Source organism: Sapajus apella, unplaced genomic scaffold (genome assembly GCF_009761245.1).
Source record: "Sapajus apella isolate SASKATOON/1434 unplaced genomic scaffold, GSC_monkey_1.0 scaffold26, whole genome shotgun sequence".
NCBI classification, from domain to species: domain Eukaryota; kingdom Metazoa; phylum Chordata; class Mammalia; order Primates; family Cebidae; genus Sapajus; species Sapajus apella.
This window is the reverse complement of record NW_022436966.1, coordinates 17,950,892-17,972,710: the sequence shown is the minus strand read 5'-3', so window position 1 is coordinate 17,972,710 and position 21,819 is coordinate 17,950,892. Positions and strand designations below refer to the sequence as shown.

Sequence of the window (21,819 nt, the reverse complement as noted above, 5' to 3'; positions counted from 1 at the left end):
TAAATATCACAACTGAAAGCCGGTGCACATTTCCAGCCAAGCCCCAGTCACCTCAGGTTATAATCCAGGACTAGACTAACTGAGTATTTTTGACATAAACATAAGAAATATCTTTCAGGTTGGGTACAGTAGCTCATGCCTGTAATCCCAGTACTTTGGGAGGCCAAGGCAGGCAGATCACCTGAGCTCAGGAGCTTGAGACCAACCAGCCTGGGCAACAGGGCGAAAACCTGTCTCATAAAATACAAAAATTAGCCGGGTATGGTGGCACAAACCTGTAGTTACAGCTACTCGGGAGGCTAAGGCAAGAGGATCACTTGAGCCCAAGAGGCAGAGATTAGAATCCAAGATCATGCCACTGCACTCCAGCCTGGGTGATGGAGCAAGACCCTGTCTCCAAACAAAACAAACAAAACCTTTCAGTTTGTCAGGTAAAACATAAGATCTCTGGCTTTGGAGTAGGCAGCAAGAAGTGAGTGATCAAAATAATAGCATTAACTAATATTTCCACTCTACTTTGCTGTTTACAAGGAGACCCACGATTCAATTGATCTTCACAACGGCCCTGCAGAGGCAACAAGATGTGTTAGATATTAGTCATTAGCATCCATTTGTAGAGTAAAAGATGGCCTGGTTCCCCACGATTGCAAAGTTAATAAATTGTGACACTGACTCAAACCCAAACTTCTCCCTTCAAATGGCTGAAGACCTAATGAGTGACGTCTTGAAGACAGTAGGGGTCACATTGGTGGACACCGTTTTAATCATTGCCCTGCAGAGACTAGCTAAGAATTCAGAATTTTTACTTCAAATTTGTTTGCAGTCTTTGTAATGAAGCGGGGTCATCTGGGCACATGAACCTTGGCAAAAGTGAATGTATTGCTGAGAATGTCATGCACTTAGAGTATGCACTGTTTATGAGACTAGTGCTTAAAGTATTAGAATGTGTTTCACATCCTGAGGATGCATTCAGATTGAGAGGCTAGATACTTCCAGAGATAATTATCAAGATTCATGCCATTTAAATATAGGTTGTCTTTACTGTTCATTGCACACATGAGTGGTATTGGATTTTATATCCTGTTTTCCCATCAGGTCTGGACTGAATCATCTCCTCTTCTGTCACAACACTTGCTTTTGGAAGCTCCGAGAAGGGAAACGAGAAATCATGAGCAAATGACAGGTAGCCTACGTGCTGATTAGAGGCTGTTTGCACACTCTCACTTGGAGAAAGCCTTGGGTGCTGTGGGGTTCTATTAGCATGATTAATGGGCCTGTGAAAAACTAGAGATAGCATCTTTGCTTCTAAAACTGAAAAACATCTGTTGTCAGAAACAGGCCTGCCAGCATTTAAGGCAACCAAAGCTTTGAGGTAAAGAATTGCTCAAATAGCTATAGGATAGGGAAGGGGAGATAATTCCAGGCAGAGGAGCCATTTGAGTAAAGGCAGGAAGGCACGAAAATGAAAGGCCTTTTCTACTTAACCAGAGCACAGAACAGGTACAGGTGAGCATCCCAGGGCCGAACAGAAGACACGCCTACCAGCTGTTGTGGTCATTGATGACTAAAATAATAAATGTCTTTACAAAAAGTGTCATTAAGAAATGAATATTTTGTGTTTAAAATTCTGCTCTAGAGCTTCATAAATAATTTAAAGCTTCTGGTGATCAGTGTTCTCCTTTCAGGAATATAGTTTATGTGGTTCATCTCCCTTAGTCCCATTGCAGCTAGGGGACAAGTGAGATGCTCTCATCAGACCTCACCACTGAATACAGAGCCACTGCCTGGGCTAAATCCATCTTTTACAAATTCATTTCCCTACATATCTTCTCACACAGTTATGGACTCTCCAAATGGGTCGATTTAAGATGATAAATGCACAGCTCTTACTTCCCTATTCCAAACTGTTACTGGCTGCTGAATGACTGTACCAGTGGTTCCCAAAGAGTGGTCCTTGGACCATTATAATCTGGGGACTTGTTAGAAATGCAAATTCTGACAGGGTGTGGTGGCTCATGCCTATAATCCCAGCAGTTGGGGAGGTCAAACAGGGCAGATTGCTTAAGCCCAGATGTTGGAAACCAGCCTGGGCAACATGGCAAACTCCCCCCACCCCCCGCAAAAAAAACCCCACAAAAATTAGCCAGGCATGGTGGCACACATCCATAGTCCCAGCTACTTGGGAGGCTCAGGTGGGAGGATCACTTAAGCCTGGGAGGTGGAGGTTGCAGTGAGCTGAGATCATGCTGCTGTACTCCAGTCTGGGTGACAGAGTGAGACCCTGCCTCAAAAAAGAAAACAACAAAGAAATGCAAATTCTTGGGCCCCACCCTGGAGCCACTGAATCAGCTCTGTGGGTAAGCCCAGCAAGCTCTGTGTTAACAAGCCCTTGTGTACAGGTGATTCTGGTGCACATTTAAGTTTGACAAATTCTGAACTATAGCATTAAGTACCCTCTAGAGCTTGCCATCTGAGAGATTTTGTGTTCAGTCCTTACGGCGTCATCAGCATTACTGAGTGCATGGATGTCACAAAGAGGAACAAACAGCATCCATCCCTTTGAAAGATTTCCAAGGAGGCCACAACATTACTCTTCCCATTCAGATCACTGAGGTTGGCCAATGCCATACTCTGTACACACAACATTTCTCTCCTTTCCCATCGCCCCAACTCTGTTCACTCCCCTGTGTTATGTGTGTGTCAGTTATCCCAACCACCCCATCGCACTGTGATTCTGAGAGCAAGAACCATAGTTTTTTTCTTCTTTATGTAATCTTTATTTCCTGTGCCTATCAAACCTGGGAAACAATTAATGGTAAAACCACAGGGTCTTTAATTCTTGATTCTCCACCAGGTCAGCACTGGGTTATTAGCAGTTCAAGCTCCACACTGGGTCCCCACTATTCCCAAACATGCCCCATGACCACACTGCTCAAGAGAATTATAAAGCCGGGCACAGTGGCTCATGCCTGTAATCCCAGCACTTTGGGAGATCAAGGTGGGACGATCACTTGAGTTCAAGAGTTTGAGACCAGCCTGGGCAACATGGTGAAACTCCATCGCTACAAAACTTAGCCAGGCATTATGGCACATGCCTGTAGTCCAAGATGCTCAGGCGATTGATGTGGGAGGACCACTTGAGCCCAGGAGGTTGGCTGCAGTGACCTGTGACTAATAAAAAGAAAAGAAAAAAAAAAGGCCGGGCACAGTGGCTCATGCTTGTAATCCCAGCACTCTGGAAGGCCAAGGCAGGCAGATCACCTGAGATCAGGAGTTCCAGAGCTGCCTGGCCAACATGGTGAAACCCCATCTCTACTAAAAATACAAAAATTAGCCGGGCATGGTGGCAGGTGGCTCTAATCCCAGCTACTTGGGAGGCAGAGATTGCAGTGAGCTGAGACTGTGCTGCTGCACTCCAGCCTGGGCGACAGAGCAAGACTCCATCTCAAAAAAAAAAAAAAAGAGAGAGAGAGAGAGAGAATTATGGTCCCTCACTGCTTCCCCTAGTGAAAAGAGGAGACCAGCAGGGCCCACTGCAGCAGAGACGGAGCCTTGCCTCCCACTGGCCTGTTGCTCACCATGTCTCACAGCTTTTGCTCCTGTCACTCCTTATAGAAGGGGAAGCATCTCTTTTGACCAGTGATGATGGTTTCTGAGTCCTATAAGACTCCTCCTATCTCCCAAAGAAATCTGATATTTTCAACACCTGTGAAAAGATGGGGGAAAAAAGAAATCTGGTATTTACAGCTCTTCAGATGACTGAGGCATTCTTGGAACTAGACAAGACTGTATTGAATAATACCTTCCAATGTCTTACTCCTACCAACCGTGAGCCGGATAAGGTCAGGATAAACAGGGATGTAAATTTCTTCCACCCCATGATCAGTTCCTTCTCCATGTAAGGTATCAGGATCATCCATTGTCTCCCTCTTGGTGTATAATTATGAATATACATGAAAATTTTACAATCCTAGGACTCAACTTAAGTTTCAGAGTTATTTTCTCTTTTTCTTTTTCAGAAAAATCTTAGGAGATTCTCAGAAAAAGGTAAGCATTGATGTCCTTTCCTGATGGCCTAGAGTTTCTGGAGAGGTGGATCCTCATGACATTGCTTGTCTGTAGTGCCCATCATGGCACTTTCATTGTAAAGCGGAAATGTTTGACAAGCAAATAAATGCATTATTCAAAAATTCACCTCACCTTGGAAAATGCAAAGCAAAGCCCAGAAGAGAAGGGCCATAGATGTAGTTGGTACAAAAAAGTGAGTAGAAGGAGGCTGGGCAGGCTCCTGCCTGGGCAGTGCATAGTCAGATGGGCAACAGGCATGCAGGGGGAGGGGAGGCTGGAGGCCTGAGGCCTGGGCAGGCGGAAAAGGGCATGTGAAGAAAACTGATATATTGGGGCTGAAAGAGGAAAACAATAACGTGGAAAAATGGGACAGGAAAAGAAAAAAAATAGTCATCATGGGAAGATATCAAATATCTATTTTGCCCAGACTGCAGCTAGCTCAACAGAGAGGACCAGGGTAGAGAAGTTTCAGTATAAACTAGTAAGAAAATAATCCAGGATTTCTGTGCAAATGACTCTGTCCTCTAAAGACAGGCAGAAGGTAAGAGTCTGTGTCACCTACATATCTAAGAATCCACTGTGGAGGTCCTAGTCTTCGTTCTAGTCTGCATTGTCCATCCTCTCGATCCCATGAGACGTATGAGTGTTTATCATATTTCACCTAAGAGAGCGCAGCTGCCTCCCTATCTGGAGTATACACTTGTTCTTGGCAAGAGCAACATCTTGCAATAAGTTTCCAGCCATCGCAACACCTAGAAGGGTGCGACACTTGCTGATTGGACTACAGTCAGAGGTGAAAGCCAGAAAGGTGGTGCAGACTTTCCAATCAGCCTTGCAGGAGACAGAACTAATTTCGCCACCCTAAAAACCTTTCTTCAAGCTCAAACACCTAGTCCAAAGGCTATCTCTGTCCACTAAATATGCTCGCCAGGCTGTTCAGACGAGACAGTCAATGAAGTACCCTTTCAAACTTAATCTAACAACTATTCTGAGCACTCACAATGTGTCAGGCACTTTGATGGCCCTGGGGCTATCGTGAGAAGACACACAGTCCCAGTTTCTTGATGCTCACAGTCTGTTATGAAAGATACACATTAAACAGGAAATTACATGCATGATGAGGGTTGCCAAAGTATCCTCGGAAGTGCTCAGAAATCCAGAGATTTAACTTCAGGGTGGTTGATTCTTTGCTATGGTATCATGTTGGCATCTCCTGCTTACCTCAGGGGTAATACATAGCAAAACAGGCCATATTTCCCTCTTGAGACTGGAAGGCAAAAAGCTTAGGTTGCTCTACCAACCACCAGTGGCTTGGTAAAATAGAAACAAGAGCAGTGGCAAGCCAGGAAATAAAGGGCCCTCCCTCGCCTTCTGATACATGCAAGGCGTCTATAACCTGGAGGTCCTCATACAGGCCAGAAGGTGTTTTCCCAAGTGGCAACTCCACTTCATGTCAACTCCAGCAACACCTGGAAAACTGTGGGTGCCATCTTCCTCCATCTGCCACCACAGACAGAAAAGAATTCTGGAGTAAAGGAAGAGGGTCTCTGAGCGGTGGCACCCCTGTGCTTAACTTTTCAAAAAAGGAGGGCCACGTCCAAGTTCTTACTCCTACTGTATGAGAAATAAGGCTATGGATTGGAAGCAAAAGAGCTTGAGGCAAAAGCGAGAAATGAAAGGCTCCGGGGAATAACAATATAGCTATTTGGGGACAGTTAGTGAAGGGGACAAAGGGCCAACCCTGTGTATCTCTACTGCCTTGAGGGTATCACTGAGCTGCAGTGTTATCCTACAGTCTCCTGTACTGACCATATCAAGTCATGAAAATAAAAATATTACATTAAATATGTCACTTTTTTTTGAGATGGAGTCTCGCTGGAGTGCAGTGGCACAATCTTGGCTCACTGCAACCTCCACCTCCCAGGTTCAAGCGATTCTCCTGCCTCAGCCTCCCTAGCGCTGGGACTACAGGCATATGCCACCATGCCCAGCTAATTTTGTATTTTTAGAAGAGACGGGGTTTCACCGTGTTAGCTAGGATGGTCTCAATCTCCTGATCTTGTGATCCGCCCGCCTTGGCCTCCCAAAGTGCTGGGATTGCAGGCGTGAGCCACCGTGCCTGGCCTAAATATGACACATTTAAAAAAACCAAGGCTATATCAGAAAAGTTTAAAATCTTTAAATTTTGTACTTCAAGAGGTACAGACTTTAGACACTAGAGAAATATACTATTTGCAATATATCATTCCCTGAGAAGGCTAGAAAGTTAGAAAAGAAACTGTTACCGTATATAAAAACTGGCTCTAAATGTCTGCCTTATTGTGTCTTTCCTAAGTAACTTAGTATCTTTCCTAAGTTACTGAGTATTAAGGTGGCGATTGCCACAAATAGGGAAAAGTCTTACGCATGCAATATTGATGATGATTACGCAATACTTCACAAGTATTCTGAATGCTGTATACAAAAACTCCTCTGAAGAGCTAATGTTAGGGCCTGGGGAATTCTGTTCCTGGCAACACATCAATTAAAAACCAGCAGCTACTCCCCAGGTACCAAAGGCTTCGATCCCCCCCAGGGGGCTGCTGACAGCCCAGCCGCTGAAAGAGCTATCCGAACCAACATCAATCACTAGACAATGACATTTAAAGGGGATTGAATACTAGGACAACTGTCAGGGAGCCATTTGTTAGATCCAAATGCTTGTATTTTCAAATGGCAAACTCCTTTCAGCAGCAGATGTATGGCAATGCAGGCCTGGCTGTGCTGAGAACCATGGAAACTGTTTTGCAAGCTGCTGTCATTAAGCAAATAATAACACTCCTCAACACGGCTTCAATGCATAATGAAGACAGGTTTTAACTCATCAGTCGCCACACCTGCCATCTGTAAGTATCTCTAAAAGGAAAGTATGCATGCAATAAAATGAACTAGGGCAAAGTTAACAGCTTCCAGGTAAGCTGTTATTGCCAGAAAACTGGGCCTTCTGGAAGCATCAGGACAGAAACCCAATCCTCAGCGCCCCCTGCCTCTGTTCTTCTCAACAAGTAGGTCAGATTGCATAGCAGGAGGCTTGCTGTATCCTCAAAGTGCAAGAGGGGACAGGGACCTGGGTATGCAGTGAGTCTGCCCCCGACCAAGTCTTTCCTTTTCTGAGCTTTGCTGTCCTCTACGCTGCTGGGAACCAGAATACGTTGCAGGCTTCTCCACGAAAAAGGGTGAGTTCAGTTTCAGATGGCATTTCAGCCAAAGGCAGAGGTAAGGAAAAGAAAGGGCACTGTGCTGTGCCCACCACAACCAGCCTAAGTACACCTTGAGGTAAGTGTTGGTACCTGTGCTCAACACCAAGGGCTCTGCAGCCACCTTTTCTGCTAGGAGCCACCTTCTCTGGGGGGATTCTACTCATTTGCCCTCAGATATCTGAGACAGGTGGCCAGGAGCCAGCGAAGGGAAGGGCCTCGGAGCCAGGTGAACCTGACTTACAATCTGGCTCTACCACTTATGAGCCAGAGCTTACCAATGGCCCCGGCTCATCTCCCACAGCACATGCTCTGACAGCATCCTATGAATCCCGCCTCTCTTGGTTGTATCTGGTTGTCATGGGAGTGAGCAGGACACAAAAAGACTCATCCCACAGCACACCTTTCTCCCTATGGCTTTTAAACTCAACCGATAGTGACCCACCCTGCCCTACGGGGAACGGTGTCTACTCCAAACATCTATCTACCCCTCAAATCCTGGCTCTTGCATCACCCTCACCAGTTCTGGGGAAAGGTGTGTTACCTTTCTTCTCAGCAGGTGAATTCTGATGAGGGTCACTGAGCCTGGGTCAAGAACAGGCAGAGTGCTCCTGCTTGTTGTGTAAAAGGGACCAGCTTCATCAGTCCACCTCGTAGGGCTCCACATCGGGTCTTGTTCTCCACTTTGCAGATTATTCTCTCACCTTTCCTGGTCTAATGCCTCTGCATACCCAGCTCTGGACAAGCGCCTTTTCTTCTGAGACTTGGTAGCCTCACAAAGTACTGAGGAGGCTGAGGCTGCCAGAGGTCACTGACGAATTCCCTTGCCTCTGTGTCCTTCCCGTATGTGGATGGTTAATGTTTCCATTGGAAGAACTAGGTCTGGAATTCCTTGTTCATTTAGCTGGATAGTGCCTGATCTCGAGCCTTAGTCAGATAGGACAAGTGTGGCTTTTATAAGGAGACATTTGGTGCTGTGCCAGCAGAGCGACTTGAACATGGGACAGAAATATCTGTTGAATGAACATCCATTTTGTTGGCATGCCTATCCTCTTATTTCACATCTGGCTCTTTTTAAAATTGTACCTTGATTGAGGATATACCAACTTTTATAAAAACAAGTTCAAATTAAGTTGCTTTAGAAAAGTCATTAGAATTTAACCATGCTCAGGAGAGCAAATGCAAGGACCAAAATTATCCAACTCATTAGTAATTTTTCCTGGTAAAATAGCACAGAGCCCTGTCAACTGTTATTCCATTTCAGAGACCATAGGCATTCCTCTGTATTCAGGGAGAGGAAACCAAGCAATGTTTTGGGACAAGCTCAAAAAAGCCAAAGAATTTACCAAGCTGGAAAGGTCTCCCCAGGCCTGTAAGACTTCGCTGCCACAGTCACTAAGACAATAGCAACATAACAAGTATTGGGAGCATTGGCCCAGGCTGCAAAGATTGCTATTAAAATACATTCGTGCTTGAACTCCGATTTCTGTTCTTTCCATTTTTGCTGCCTAATTCTGCAGCAATTCGGAAACTCCAACACAGAACTGCTTCCTCTCTCTGCACATTCCTCATGCCAATTCTCTTTGTAAATGTTTGCTTTAAACATAATCTGCAGCTTTACTAAGATTATGTCCTGAGCACACATTTTTTAGTCATCTGAATCTCTGGGATGGGAGAGCTGACACTTTCCTGCACCCTCAATTTTTGCCTCCAGCTTTATTCCTTAGACTTCTTTCAGGTTTTTCTGCTCTGATGGGGGCATTTCATTGTCAAATACCTACAGAATTCTTGAGGACAAAGATCACTTGTTGCCCTTTCTTTCTGTCTGCTATGTGTCCCCCGCATGGAAGGTGCTTGGTGAATATTTTTAGCAAACCAGTGTCCTCGTTGTTTCTCGAATTCATTAAGCACATTCCCATCTCGAGCCCTGGCTGAAGCCTTTTCTCCTGCCAAGAATGCACTCACTCCCTGCTCCTTTCCATTTATGCAAATCCTGACTGTCTCTCAGAACCAAAATCAGCCCTCTGAGATCTCCCAGAACCCTGTTCTTTGGGCAATTAACATGATATATATTAAAAAACAACAACACCTTGTTCTGTGTTTAGGTCTTGTCTCTTCAATCAGACTGAAGCCCTGTATTCTCAATGTCAGCCTACGCAATTTGCCTGGAGTCAAACTGGGAATCTGGCCGAGGGAAGAAAGGGGCTCCAGTACCAAAGCCTTGCCTCAGAGAGCGATATCAGGGGTCTTTCTAAGTCAGACACTGAGATAAAGGAAAAGCCCATGTGGAGAAGAGATCTATGCAAAGGAGTTGGATTCAAAGGCAGGAATAAAAGAACAGAGCAGGTACAGAAGCTGAGGTTAGGATGTTGTGGTCAGTCCAGAAAGATGCCCTTGGACAAGACTTGTTTGTCCTGATACTGGTATTGAAAGTCCAGTCCCCGCTCCTTCAGGTGGCATAGCTTGATAGTCTCCCCAACTCTGGCACTGACACCCCTGCATAGAAACTGTTGAATCGCTTATTGGAACACATTAATCCCCACCCAGAAGCTAGCACAGTGTTTTACAAATAGTAGGCTTTCAATTAGGAAGGGAAGCAAGGAGGGAAGAAGAGAGACAGACAGATTGTCAATCTACTCCATTCTGCTGGTTCAGAAGGCCAAAGTGAGCCCAGGGAAAATGCTGTCCTCAGAGCCACCCACACACCCAGCTGTTTCATAAGAATTGCCACATCTTTCATGCTTCAGGGATTATTTTAATCTCTGGTAGATCTTCAGCTCCTTACGCACAGAGACCCGATTTGATTTTTTATATCTGCCACTGAGGAGTGGGTACTGATTCCAGCCTCCGAGGCGGGCATGGACGTCTCACTGCATTGCTCACCAGGGGCTCTGGGCAAGACTCTCCTTCCAGTTTAGGTGCCTGGGAACCCTCTCTGGTTTAGCCATTCTGCCTTTGTCTTCTATTTCCCAGTGTTATCTCTTTCTCCACCTCCACCCCAAACACCCAAGAGAGGAGCAGGGGTCCCTCTGATAAGCCTTCCCCCAGCCCCTGCTTATTCTAGTGAGAGTGGGTGGCAACTGTGTCCTCAAGAATATTCCCATAGCCACCAGCAGAGGGATCAGGGCCCATGTTTATGAACCTGTCTGTTCTGCCAAATTCACCACTAATAGAGTCAATAAAGAACAGGAATGATGTAAGCGTGACTTGGATTATAAGACTAGGTCTGTCCCTTCCCAGTCCTTATGATTTTTCAAGGCAGAAACACACACAGGAGAAAGGAAAGTGACCTTCATACTGATGTTCTTACTATGGCCTCTCCCTCTAATCACAAGCAAAGTTGGAAACCCAGTACATCAGGTAAACTCTGAACAGTAAAAACAAAACAAGATTAATAAACAAAACCAAACCCACACCTCTCATAAACAAAAGAGTGGGAAATTCTGCTTCATTAGGTAAAATCCTACTTCAGATCAACTGATTGTGGAAAGAGAGAAAAACCCATGTAACTGAATGATGAATTAAAGCAGCCAAGCAAAAACCAAATAGCAAACCAGGAAGTGCATGGCCAGTCTTAAAATCCATGTGAAAGAGAGGTGGGGCTTGGGGAAGAGAGGCTGATCCAGTTGGAGCTGCAGAAAGGAAGCTCTACACGAGCGAGCGAGGCTGGCTGGGGCTCACCTTGCCTGTTCAGGCCCTGCATGCATGTGTTATCTCTCAGCCAACACAAGCTTATCTCTAATTAGCTTGAGAAGTATAAGGACGGAGCCTCACCCAGCACTGAATGCTTACAGAGGCTACCTCTCTACGCCTTGCTACAAACCTGTGAGTAAGCAGGACAAGGACTGTTGCAGCCATTAAACAAATGAGAAAACCAAGACTCAGAAGATTTGCTCTAGGACCTGTGGACTGGAAATAACGTTTGACTCTTCGTGTGTGTGTGTGTGTGTGTGTGTGTGTGTGTGTGTGTGTGTGTTTCTTTTGATACAAAGTTTTACTCTTGTTGCCCAGGCTGGAGTTGTTGCAATGTTGCAATGGCCTAATCTCAGCTCACGGCAACCTCCCAGGTTCTAGTGATTCTCCTGCCTCAGCCTCCTGAGTAGCTGGGATTACAGGCACACGCCACCACACCCAGCTAATTTTGTATTTTTAGTGGAGACGGGGTTTCTCCATGTTGGTCAGGCTGGTCTTGAACTCCCAACTTCAGGTGATTCGCCCACAGCGGCCTCCTAAAGTGCTGGGATTACAGGCGTGAGCCACCGCACCTGGCAATTCAGATTCTTCTATTGCCAAACTTGGAGCTCCTAGCTTTGTACAGCTGCAAGAAGGGAGGAAATCAGCAGGGTAGCCACTGAGGCTCCTCGGGCTTCCTTCCTCTTTTAATCAGGGATGGCTCAGGCTCCTGTGCCGCCACCACCCCTCTGTCACTCCATTTAACCCCCAGGCTCAATGGCTAGAAATTCCTTGTCTGCAAACTGCCTGTAGGGCCACAGATACCCGTTCAACCCCAGTCTTTTTTGCCAAAGTTTCTTCTGATAAACCCATAAAGAGAGATTTATACTAAGGAGGCCCTCACTTGGCTCAGCCAAAGGAAGAGAATGGGTAGGTACGGAGGCTTCCTATTTTAGGAAATTAGTCAGTTCTCTATCAGCAGAGCCTGGGCCTCTGGCCAACAAGTCCCTGGAGAGAGGGAGAGCGACCAGTCAGGGGCCTCATTAGAGAAATGCAGGGAGAGGGTGGCCTCAGCCCCCTGAGCATGTGCTAAAGTGACTCCACTAGGACCTGGCCCCTCCAATTCTACTAGGCAGGGACCTGCTTCCCACCGTGAGGCCCTGAGCCCACTGGGGAAGGGGTTGAGGGTATGCTGCCCCTCCCCACGACAAGGTGGGAGGGAGAACAGCCCAGATCTGTCCTCTGCTCTGATTTCCTCCTCAGAGAGCAAGAGGTGGCTCCGCGCAGCAGCTGTGTGACCCTAGGCAGTCTGTCATCTGTAAAAACGTGACAGGAACACCTGCTTCATAGAATATGAGGCTGATTCGTTGAGATGATATCTGGAAGCACCTAACATGTGCTGGGTACTTAACTAAGGGTGCAGGGGAGTCCCTTCCTCCAGCAGCAATTCATGAATTCTCATGGAGCGACAGCCCCTCATACATCTTGTTCTGTACCATCAGTGACAACTTTCCCTAAACCCCAAATACGCCAGCTGCATATTCCTATCCACAGCTCCTCCAGTCCCATTCTGGCCTTTGGTTCTGCTACATATTTTATTAAACACTTATATAATATTTCCTGCATACCCAGGAGTCTTCTAAGACCCTTATGTCTGTTTCTGAAAAGCACAGCCCCTTTCTCTTTCTTTTCCTTTCTCTTTTTTTTGTGAAATAAAGTCTCACTGTCATCCAGGCTGACTGCAGTGGCACAATCATACCTCACTTTAGCCTCGAACTCCTGAGCTCAAGCACTCCTCCTGCCTCAGCATCCTGAGTACCTGGGACCACAGGTGTGCCCCACCACGCCTGGCTAAGCCCAGCCAATTTTTGTTTAATTTGCCGTAGAGACAAGGCCTCATGATGTAGCCCAGGCTGGACCCTCTTTCACTTAATCATCAAATGCTCCCAGCAGCATGGATGAGGTGCTAATTGAGAAAGAACAACTTGGCCACTAATCCTTATTTTCATTTCCAAATACAGTATATTTCTTCTCCCCAGGGTATTTTCAAACTCTTACTCTGCAGGTTTCTGACATAAATGCATGATCTTTCTTCAAGAACTTGCCTCAGCTCAGCCCCCTCCCACCGTATATTCCCAAACTAAAGCACCTTCCAGAGCCGAAGCCAAGCTGCTGTGCATAGAAAATCATCAGCATGGATGCCTTCTCAGGCCTTTTCAACGATGAGCCAGCAGGAAGAATGTCAGTGACAAGTTGGGAACCCCAGCAGACGTGGCAGGGGCAGCCAAGGAAGAGAGAACTAGCACCTTCCAGAGAACAAACGTTTCAAAACTCCCTGCACAGGCCCTGGGCCAGTGCAGCATAATGCAGTGTGATTACAGGAGCAATCTACAAATCAATACTGACTGCGCAGCCAGCACAGCACCTATGGAAATAGCCAACCAATGGGTCCTCTCCTCCAAGAACCTGGCAGCCATCATCTCCTGCAGCACAGACAAGCAAATTTTCTAAACCCACATAGTATCCTGGGTCTGAGAAAGTCTAAAAGGCAAATTGCCAGAGCTCTGGGAGGGTCTTTATAAAGTCCCAAAGCACCTCTGCAAAGTGAAGCTGAAATAAGACAAATCCCCAAAGGGCTGTCCGTCACCACCATCATAGAGCCCCTCTTAACTAATGACAGTGAGGAGGAGAAGGCTACTGTACTTTCCGCCTCATCCAACATCAGCCCCGCTTCACTGCTAGACACGTTCCTACTCAGCCACCTGGCCTGCCTGCAGGTGGATGAGGCAAATAAAGGGGCCAGATTTGTTTAAATATGTTGGTGTGGGGATGACCAGAAGGCAGGATAAAAGGAGAGAGGTGTAGAAGCACAAATTCCTAGCAGACAAGGCTCACTCCCAGGTATTTGAGACTCCATGGAGTCCTTGGCCTTCCTCTGGGAAAAATGAGGGTGGCAGAGGTTTGCCCACAGCAAGAACTTTGCTTCTGTCTCCCTCACCAGATCGCAGTATCCTTGAGTTGGGGCATTTTTAAAAGTACCAAGGCACATCACGTTCCCAGGACCCTGCCCTACATTTCTTTTCCTTTTCTGTTACAGTAAGGACACTATTTTATGCTTATTTAGTGATACTTTGCCAACAACTTTCTTCTGGATTAGGGCAAGTTTCATCAGATAATCCAGGTTTAGGCTTACACTGGGTGCCCACCAATATGTTTTACCAGGATATGAATGAGGTAGGAGGATTGACTTATTAGATACAGAAAGAAACAGCAAAATATTACGCACCCAGAAGCAATGGGTCTGGGGCACAGAGGAAGGGGGTGGTTTATCCAGGCCCTGCTCAGTTGGGTTCCCCTCCGAGACAAGCAGGGATTCCTGAACTGGCCCACCAAGGGAAAGCCATCTACTCGGATTCTCGCTCAGAGGCTAACATCCTGACAGGACATCCCGGCATTTCACAACCCAAGCCAGGCATGTGTGCCTTTACCCATGCTGGGGCCCGGCCTCCCAAGTTCCCAACCAGCAGAGGTGCCATTGAAAGTGAAAAGCGTGTGCTGATGACAGCACGCGGTCTGAGCTGTATCCATCATGCTGACCTCTCTTCCCCTTTTCTCCACCTCACAGAATGGGAAAGGGTTTCTCTCTTCTCCTACATCTTCTCCTCCTCCTCCTCTTTTTTTTTTTTTTTTTTTTCCTGAGCCCACAGCTGATGAGCTTTAAGGTACAACCTGACATGAACTCCCTGGTGGCAGACCTGTGTGGTTGCCATGGTGCCCTGCAGTGCTGCTCAAGGCCTTGCTCCCTCTGCAGACCCAGCCTGTAGCTCCTTAGCGAAAAGGCAGAATGCCAATGAGGCTGGAGGTAATGAGCAGCAGGTGTTGAAATCTCATTTCTGCCAACATATTTCCCGTCACTCCTTGACAAGCCTTCTACTTCCTTCTATACTCCCCGTCAACCCTAGACAGCAGAGGTTAACACAGAACCTCTAAAGTTCAGGCTGGGTGAGTGGAAAAGAACATACAAAGAACCCTGCCAATCCACAAGGCAGAGAATAAGCCCTTGGCTACGGCGGGTGCTCAATAAATATCTGTTAAATGAATGAATAAAAGCAGCTCAGCTATGGTTTAGACCTTCTCAGGGACTTTTCTGAAAAGATACGGTCAGTATTCATAATTGGTAAATTTGTTATGGCATTTTCCACCTTCCAAAATGCTTTCACGTGCTATCACATTTGATCTTTGTGAAAAGAAAAGGACTCTAGATCTGGGCTGGGAAATAATTTCCATTTCGCAGTTAAGAAAACTAAGGCGGGCCGGGCGCGGTGGCTCAAGCCTGTAATCCCAGCACTTTGGGAGGCCGAGGCGGGTGGATCACAAGGTCAAGAGATCGAGACCATCCTGGTCAACGTGGTGAAACCCCGTCTCTACTAAAAATACAAAACATTAGCTGGGCATGGTAGCGCGTGCCTGTAATCCCAGCTACTCAGGAGGCTGAGGCAGGAGAATTGCCTGAACCCAGGAGGCGGAGGTTGCGGTGAGCCGAGATCGCGCCATTGCACTCCAGCCTGGGTAACAAGAGTGGAAAACCCTCTCCAAAAAAAAAAAAAAAAAAAAAAAAAAGAAAACTAAGGCGAAGAAAGATGACTTAGCCGAGTGACTCAGCACCTCAGCAGAAGTCCTGAAAGGAAAACCCAGACTCTGTCTCCTGACCTACCCCTTTCCCACCTCCTCTAATGGCTCAGCCCCAGCCCCATCCCTTCCCTGGACAGGGGTCATTCGACATCTGAGAGGAGGCAGAGGACTCGGGCATGCACAGAAGCCCTGTCCCTGAATCAGCTCAGAGGGCACTTGAATGATAAAATATTTATTTGGTGATAAGACCTTGTGTTCCAGATCAAATGTCCACTCTTGCCTGGATTACCTTACAGTAAAGTAGACCTAATGACAGTGCCTGCTGCCTGCTGCTCCCAAATCCCTGGAGGGTCACTCATGCCAGCTTGCACAGGAGCCATCCAGCCTCTCAGTCGGGGAAACAGACCAATCAGAGGAGATCCACATCTTCCATAGGCCACACACCCCACGTACCCAGCCCACACGTGCTGTTTAGGACCACGAGGCCTCAGGCCTTTCTGCTCCCCTTTCCTTACTCAGTGATAGCATTAGTGATGGTGAGGTATCTCCCCACCCCTTCCTCGCTTTGGTGCCTTGTCTCTGACAGTGGCTGAAAGCCATGTCCCTGAGTCCCTGCCCTGCGTGATGACAGCTCCCACGGAGGACCCTCCTCAGAGCTTTAGCTCTCCCTGCTTCTGGCACTGGGATTTCCTTCCTCCTGATGCCCCATCTCCATGGGAGGTAGTGGTTCCTGACTGAGGCAGCCTCTGCGTACCCAACATTCCTTATTGGTTCTCTTAACCTTGCCCAAATCTCTGGTAATAATCTCTTTATTAAAGTCTTTTTATTCAAACCCTTGGGGATAAATTCTGTTTTCCTGTAAGGCGGGCTCTGACTGATATATATACACAGAGATACCCATATCTACATCTAATTAACTGAAAGGCCGTATCCTCATTGGTCAGCAGGAGCAGAGAGCAGACAGTGTCCGGTGCCAGTGCACTTACCTTCAACACAGAGCTTCCACATTCCAAGCAAGTCCAGCCTGCCCTTCCTTCCTCCCTCATCTTTCTAGAGGCAGTGGCCTAGCTGCACATTCTCATAAAGCAGCTCAGTGTGGGCTGCCAGCAACCTAACATCAGGATGGAAGAAAACAGAGGCCTCAGAGGTTCAGCATTTTCTGGAATCTAACCATTCTGCTGATCCTCGCGTTTAGCAAATAGCCGTTTCGATTTCAGGATGCTTAAATCCCTTCTTTGTTCTTTCTGCCGTGTAACTAGGGTGTTACCGTGAGTCTGGGGGAATTCCTGTTCGGGGGTAGGCGTTTTTTTAAGGTTTTGTTTTGGCTCTTGCCTTGTTCTGAAGAAGTCAGGCCTGTGTACTTGGAAGAAGGTAGAGTTTGTTAGGGCTTTTCTCCTGCTGTGTGTCTCCAGCTGAGCTCTATCTACTTCAGATGGTTCCTTTCTGGTCCTCAGGCTCCGACACGACTCCCTCCTCTCACTTCAGGATAGTTGTCTAAGTCTGGGAGATCCAAAACCTCTCCTCTTCTATTTACTTGCCTCCAGCTTCCAGGTTGCTGCAACCTTCACTGCCAAGTCACTCAGCAGGTTACTCCGACGCTCATTCATTACCCATTTATTTACTGAAGGCCTGCTGTGTGCCAAGGAAAACAATGTTGATCAAATACTTATCCCAGCTCTTTAGGACCTGGGAGTCTCGCCGGGAGGGAAAGACAAACAAGACGTTTTGGATTCTGCTGCTCCTGCAGGGAATTACAGAGGTGAAATGGCGGGTTTGGGAGAGGGGTCCCTGCTGGACTCTGGCTGCTGTCGGTGAGCATTCTAGGCCAGGAATCAGGTTCACAGGTAGCCTATTTTCCACACCTGATAAGAAATGTGTTTCATAAATAAGTAACCACACCTGCGTTACTATGCAAACAAGCTCAGCTCCGCCCTCTGAACAGCCAAGTTCACTTTTCCACTAGCCTTTTCTCTCCTGCGTTTACCTTCTCTGTCTTTACCGTGTGCCACTCACTCCTCAGTCTGTCACTACTGAAGGAGACACCCAGCCTGGAACAGAAAGGGCAGTTTGAAGGGGGTCTCTACCTGGTATCTGAGCCGAGTTCCTTCTAAGGGCCAGTGTTTACTGTGGCTGTGCCTCGCGCCTTAAAAAAAAAAAATTGCTACAGAAAATACCAACACTGATAGCTAAACCCATTTAAATTAAGATTCATAAAAGGGGAGGGAGGCCGGAAGAATGAAGCCAGCAGGAAACCTCTCTTGCTGCCGTGTGCTGCTCCATGCATTTCAAATACAGCCCAACTCAAGTCCTGATTCACCTTCACTTACCCTTACACAGGAGCCTCACAGAAGCTAGGTGCAGCTGCAACACGAGCTGCTAAGAACTTGCTGATTTCAACACAGACTGGTTTCCAAAATGTCCTGGGGTTTTAAAACTTCACTCCCCCAGACACTTCAGGCTATGCCATAACTAATCCCACATCTTGCATTTATTTGGGAAAGGAGACTTTGGTATTCTGTGTGGGTGAGAGACGCAGCAAAGACTAACTAGGGAATCTGGCATCTTTTTTGTTGCCATTTCCTGTTGTGAAAATTCTTCATATCAAAATAGGATGGGACGCTGGAGTTAGAAGGAGTGATGGAGATCATTCGGTTCTGTGGCCTCTCTCTGTTTTGGAGAACTAATGGAGGAAATAGGCCTTGACTGAGCTCCTAGAAACGAGTGCCTCAGCTCACGCAGGCTGCAGTCCAGCATTCTGTTGAGTGCGCTACTGCTCTGGGGATTCATCCACGAGGTGTTTGCAGAGGACAGAGAGGGAATTTGCAGCCACGAAAGGGAGAATGGAAACTCACCAAAGAGGAAGAAATCAGCTTGACATTTAGCTTGCCATTTAGGCGGCTATCACAAGGCCAAGAATCTGCCTGATGCGAGGTGAAAGAGGGAAATGAAGACGAGGAAGGAGGGAGGGAGGAAGGAATAAATTTCCGAACAAATAGTGTCTGTGGCTCTGTACTTACCCCCTGTACTGGGGTGGCAAAGGGGTGGGTCGGAATGAGGGGAAGGGAAATATGTTCCTGGAGGAAAAGGCTTCTTACGTAAAGGGTGAAGGCAAGACTCAGACCCAAGTAGCAGCCAGGGGAAGCTGTTTATGGTGGATGCTGTGATGCTCCCCAGATCCCCTTTCATGAAAGAAGGGGTTATTCCCCCACATAGTGGAAAAGCTGCCAGAGGAGGATCCTTGGCCATCAGCACTCTTGAGACTCCCTGGGTTGAAGGGTTGAAGGAAACCACCCTGCCCAAGTCATGCCTACTCCCAGTGGCAGACCCCATCCAGTGACTCATCCCCAGGAGTCTAAAGGCCTGGCTTAAACAGTCCAACTGGGGATACCTCAGAAGGGCCCTCCCAGCTTCAGTGCATTCCAAGTGGTCAGCTGAGCTCTTTGTCGGGACTGCTTCAGAGCTCAGCTTCTCCCTCTGCCCAACCCTGCTTTCTTCTCTTCCCCCCGACAGCGTGGGTATGGAGAGCACTTCCTTATGAACAGCCTGCACACAACGTCTGTCTCAGAGTCATCTGCTGGGGGAACCCTACCCACAACACTGCTTATGATGTAAATGTACAAAGCCCTGCTGAAGGCAGAGAAAAGATCGTCATCCGTTGAGTCTGGTCAGGTAACTCACACCATGAAGAACATTGCCCAAGTCCTTATTTAGACAATTAAGTTCGGTGCCACCTCAGGTTCAACCACAACATGTGTATTGCGCCATCTAAGCATCAGAGCAGGCGAACTGAAAAGGTGATCCCTTCCCCTGCAGGACCCACCCTTCCTCAATCAATCAGCCAGATATAGGCACAGCCAATTCTTAAAGACCTTTAAGGAGGACTCCAAACCCACCTTTGGTACTGTCGCCCCTTATGAAGTTCACAAACCTCAACTATCAAAAATGTCTCCCTGCAATAATTTAGTTTTCACATCCTGTGTTAATTTCTTTTTGTTGTCTCAAGCAGAAGTAGAAAACATTTATAAGGTTCTCTGTCCAGTGATCCTTTATGGTTCATCTTCAATATTTCTTCAAGGTTAATGAGAGGTGAAAGAGAAATGAAGAAGACGAGGAAGGAGGGAGCCACCAGCTTTCTAGCAAAAGGTCATGTTTTCAATCCTATCATCTCTGTAGCTTTCTGTAATAAATCTTGGTTTGAATGTTGGTCGGTTTAAGGGCTATGCCAGTTTCTCACCTACTAGAGCCATCTTTATCATCCTCTGTGGCAAATGGCACAACTGGATGCAATAACAAGTCACATTCTAAAGCCACTGAGGGCACTTTGGTTCTCATTCTTCCAGGCAAGCATTCCCACGGCCTGCAAACTCTGACTGGGCTCCTAACTGAAGATACAAAGGGGTAAAGAGGTGAGAAGCAGAAAGGTTAAACCTAGGAACAGAGAAGCCAATGTACCCCAGAGAACAGGAGAGGTGGTCTGCAGAGTTCAGAAGGCAGGCAGCTCATGCTTGAAGGTGATATGCTTCTGCCTACCAGAGAAATCTGAGCACATCAGTTACTTCTTTCTTACCAAGAATCCCTGGCCTGGCACAGTGGCTCATGCCTGTAATCCCAGCTACTCAGGAGGCTGAGGCAGGAGAATCGCTTGAGTCCTGGAGGCGGAGGTTGTGGTGAGCTGAGATTGCACCATTGCACTCCAGCCTGGGCAACAAGAGCGAAACTCCGTCTCAAAAAAAAAAAAAAAAAAAAAAAAAAGACTCCCTGAGATACTTAGATTTCTGAGTTATGAGCTGAAAGTGAGATAAGGCCTGTTTTGTTTTGTTTGTTTCCACACACGTAGCTCAAGATGCTTTCTGGATCTGCAATGGTAAGTAGTGATTTACGTTGGAGAAAGAAATAAGGGAGGTCCGGGCCCTTACTTTGCTATCTCTAACCCTCTCTACAGAACCACCCAGTAATTATGATATTTAACTGTGGAATGGTAGAGTTTTTATACTCAAGAGGCAAACTCACACTAGTGGTGCTATAGAGCTCAAGACCAGCCTGACCAACACAGAGAAACCCCGTCTCTACTAAAAATACAAAAAAATTAGCCAGGCACGGTGGCACATGCCTTTAATCCCAGCTACTTGGGAGGCTGAGCCAGAATTGCCTCAGTGGTTGGGCATGGCTGAAAGCCATTTCTGATAACCAGGGGAGTTGGGGCGGGGAGGTGATTACTGGTATCTAGTGTCCTGTGTCAACCAGGCCACAGGACAGCCTCACACAACAAAGAGTCATCCCATCCAAAATCGTGCTGAGGTTGAGAAACTCCATCTTACAAATAATTCTCTGTCCTCCCAAATGCATTCACCTACTCAGGGACCTTTAGGCCTTGTTTCTCCTCCTCTAGACACTCAGCTGACCTGGGGAAATTACAAGCTGCTTGACCAATAAGCTCATTATCTTGTTTTTGACGGAGAAAGAGCTGAGGAACAAAGATGACAAATAAAACCCCAGCTGTGAGGTGAAAGAAATCTTAACCTTGGCTCACAGGCCCCCTTCCAAAGCTACGCAGTGTGTGGGGATCCGTGAGCTGCCAGTTCTGGTCAGAAAATCATAAAGAAGTCTCAGAATTACTTCCTAGGCGAGGGTCTGCTTCAGAGTCACACAGAGATGCCTCTTGCTTTCACCTCTGTACCCATCTCATTGCCTCTCTTTGAATCCAGGCTTGAACACTGTGCAAGCAGAATAAGCAGGCATTCTCTTCAATTAGTTCTGAAACCATCTCAATGATTTTGGGAAAACAAACTCCCCACAATCTGGCAACAAGGTGTCCAGCAGGGGTTATTTTTAAGTCTGTTTCTTAGTTTCCTGCAGAATACACTGAGCATGCCAAAAGGCTTCAAAGCTACAGTTATGGCATCAGCGACAGCTCTTCAGCTAGCCTGTGCTTCGACCGAAAACAGCACAAACAGAAAAGTCAGCCAAGCCACGAGGGGCCTGGTCAAGCGTCTAACAGTGTAGGATCGCTGCCTAACAAGCAGGCTCCTACTACAATACAGCCTTTGAAGTGTCTTGAAAATAAATCCTATGTTTGGAAAACAAAGCCCTCTCTCCAGGCCCAGACTCACCCCACTCACCCCGCCCTCATCCCTGTTTCACTGAAAAGCTACAAATGAAAAAGCACTTGGATATTTAAATATTTTCATATAGAGTAACATTTTTCTTTAAA

The 21,819-nt window shown here is 46.9% G+C and overlaps 2 long non-coding RNA genes across 2 annotated transcripts in view; both read left to right on the top strand.

Moving 5' to 3' along the window:
* Nucleotides 1-21,819, top strand: part of LOC116560624 — a 158,433-nt gene that overhangs the window by 135,910 nt on the left and 704 nt on the right. The gene's annotated exons all lie outside the window — the stretch shown is intronic.
* On the top strand, nucleotides 1,679-21,814 carry LOC116560627. The gene is made up of 3 exons (XR_004273053.1): nucleotides 1,679-1,692; nucleotides 20,073-20,077; nucleotides 20,998-21,814. It is a non-coding gene; the product is annotated as an uncharacterized LOC116560627 (long non-coding RNA).